Here is a 3212-nt window from a genome sequence, read left to right on the forward strand (position 1 = left end):
GCAAATCTGATGTTGCTGTGACAAAATTAATTTTCATGTCTTTGAAGGCTTCTCTAAAGAAATTACAGAAGCAGGAAGTGCTGTAAAAGAGGTTGCCAGGGTGAAAGAATTCCTTCCTGGCCGGTTTTAATGGAGCATAATGGCTGCTGGAGAAAGCACAGCAATTGCTGAGTTTATAGCATGTATGTGATTAAACAGTAAACTGTAATTTGAAATCATGCCAAAATTCACAGAGAGCACCTTTTCTGCTTTTTGGTCAGAACAGAAGACTTTGGATGCAAATGATTTTGATTCACTGGTTCTCTGACTGGGCCAATTCCTCTAATTATACAGGATTTTACTTAACTATTCTGCATGTGTAAGAAATTGTCGTGGTTTAATGTAGTTTAGTTTTTAGTTAAGGAAAAAAATCCATGAGCTATGGAAGTGATTTCCTTCCTTGAAAGCTTCCTTTGGTCCTGACAGAACCAGTCAGATGTCTAATTTTGAATACTGATGCCCCATTAAACCACTTAAGAAAGATTGATACTCCGCTATGGAAGCACATTTAAAAACGAACTAAACCCTAGAAAAAGCTCTCTTGCATCTGGCCTTTGGACAGGTAACTGGATGTTGTCTGGGCCAGGCCCTGCTCTGCTGCAGTGCTGCCTGGGCCAGGCTTGCTCCGCTGCTTGGCCAGGTCAGCCCGCAGCACGGCTCGGCTGAGATTCTGCTGCTACTGCGATCCAACCACGGCTGGCAGGCATGGCTGGCTCCACTCGGCTCCGGGTGGACCCCAGCTGAGCCCTGCTCTGACTGTGAGCTGCTGAGCCATCCTGCTGGCACCACGGAAAATCATGTGGCTTAGAACAGAGCCTGCAGCCCTGTGCAGAAAGCAGCCCTGTGCGTGCAATTGAACGCGGCAGGGGCCAGAAACCAGCAGTGCAGCCTGAGCCGCCACAGCCCGGCAGAGATCACATGGCCATCCATTGGCCCAGGCGAGATATTAACTCAGTGCACAGATGAAGCTTGCAGACATCAATCCAAGAGAGAGGGAGAGGAAAAAAAAGAGAAAGGGTGAAGACATGGAACAACATGGAGGCATCAAGGTGGATGAAGAAAGGGTCAAATCCCTGATGAGAGGAGAATGAGGAGAGGCCTTAGTCTTGGGCTGAAATTCTCTTGTAAGGCTATCGTGAAGAAACAATTGATAAATCAGACTTTTTTTCCTGTAACTCACGGAATGCATTAGGGGAATGTAGCATTCTAACCACAGCTATGAGCAGAGGCACCAGTGCTGAAGCAAGCAGATGTTGAAGTAGGTATGATCCAATGAGAAGCTTGAACAGACAAGATGAGAGAGATGAGAAACATTGCCCCAGGAATAGACGAAGAAAACCTCTGTTCCCAGAGATAAAAGAGAACATTTTGTTTCTATACTAGAACAGCTCATCCTTTAAATGGCATCCCAGTAAGCTGAAATGACCGATGGTGGTAGCTGTGGGGAAGCTACCAATCCATGGGAGGAATTTTGAGACTGCAGATTTCTGGGTGGCTGCTATTCATGGAAATTGAAGCCATGATAGAACGGTTTCTTGATGAAAAGTCTCCATGGCATGGCAGGAGAGACTCCTCTCCCTAAGTGAACTGAAGAAAGATTATTTTAGAAGAGGCAAACTGCCTGAAAATACCAAATTTTGTCTCTTTACATTCACAGTGAGAAAAGAAAGAAAAGCTGTGGAAAAAAGAAGTGTTCTGAAAGTTTATTCTATTTCTTCTTATTATGTTTCTTTTAGTTCTGTTAATAAGGTTTTCTTTACACCTTCTAAAGTTTTGAGCCAGCTTCTGCCCTTTTCCTAATCCATACCTCACAACAGAAAATGGATAAATAATTCTAGTGAGTGCACTGGCATTGGGCCAGGGCTCAAACCAATACATTAACTGGTTCATTGTCCAGGAACACTCACACTGGTGAACCAAAACCACTACAGAAATATTTGAAGGCAGAATGATACAAGGCAGTCTAAATATAATCTAACTTTGACCTCCTCTGCTAATTAGATTTAAAGTCTTGAACCATAAATGATGGTTTTGAACAAGACAACTTCAAGAGCCAGATGGAGACTCCAAACCAGGATTGTTAACCTTTATTGTGCAAAAGTTATTTCTTCATTGCAGATACTAGGAAATCCGGCACGAGGAAACATGTCTGGAAAACCCAAGCTGCACTACTTCAATGGACGAGGCCGGATGGAACCGATTCGGTGGCTACTGGCAGCAGCTGGGGTTGAGGTTTGCCTCTGGTCTTTATACTGAGATCCTGTGACCAATGTGTGTTTTTCCTGTTCTGTATGAGAAGTGTGATTGAGCAGCAGTTTCAAACTCTGCATTTAGTGCATTGCTGAGCAAGCCAACAGTGACCATGAGCCTGCCTTAAGCAGGGGGCAAGTTCCTGTCTCACTTCCACACATCATGTGCAAAGCCCGCTGGTAGCACCACAAAAGCTTCTCCCCTGTAGCTAGAGAAAGAAGAAATTTAAAACCCCAGCAGCAGATCCTGGCTTCTTATCTTCTGATCCAGAGGTCAAGCACCTGCAATTCTGAGTACCTTCAGTTAAATTCCAACGTGCAAAATAGCAAGAGATTATTATTGCTACTACAGGGTAGTTTACCCTTGAAGGTACCGTATATTGTAAAGCACAGAGTAATTGTTTTTACCTCTGACAGATTCTGATACTAAACTAGAGATGGAGTGTTTCACAATCTGTGTGAGGAATTTATGTTTCCAGATCCATGGGTTTCTGTCACAGTGATGGCCAATGGGCCTGACAGCTTTCAAATATAACATATGTTTCCAACAAATCAAATTTCCCAAAACACATCTCTTTAACCTAAAAGAGGAAGAAGCCAAAACATGGAATGACAGCAAATTTCTCTTCTATTTCCTGCAGTTTGAAGAATCTTGCATAGAAAAAAAGGAGGATCTAACAAAGTTAAAGAATGGTAAGTTTCCTTCACTTTTAAATAGTAACAGAAGCAATAGTAATAATAAGAAGAATAAGAATTAGAATTAGAATTACTATCTGAGGACACCTAAGAATTCTTAAGTCTCAGTATCTTAGAAAAGATGATCTCTTAACTGGATTGTACACAAGGTCTCAGAGGCGCACACTGCAATGTGTTAGTTGGTATTCCCCACCCAGTTGTTTCAATCTTCACTGAATCACAGAAGGG

General features: G+C 42.7%; 1 long non-coding RNA gene across 3 annotated transcripts in view; it reads left to right on the forward strand.

Moving 5' to 3' along the window:
- Positions 1 to 2949, forward strand: part of LOC107202309 — a 6642-nt gene extending 3693 nt beyond the window's left edge. For 2 of the 3 annotated variants that reach the window (XR_001520627.2, XR_001520628.2), the window contains exons 2-3: positions 2158 to 2271; positions 2930 to 2949. This is a non-coding gene — a long non-coding RNA (uncharacterized LOC107202309). Of the gene's footprint in view, positions 1 to 14; positions 183 to 2157; positions 2272 to 2929 lie in introns of those variants that run through there. The other variant, XR_001520629.3, reaches the window with a different exon arrangement.
- The last annotated feature ends 263 nt before the right edge of the window (positions 2950 to 3212 follow it).

This window comes from Parus major, chromosome 3, assembly GCF_001522545.3.
Source record: "Parus major isolate Abel chromosome 3, Parus_major1.1, whole genome shotgun sequence".
Taxonomy (NCBI): Eukaryota; Metazoa; Chordata; class Aves; order Passeriformes; family Paridae; genus Parus; species Parus major.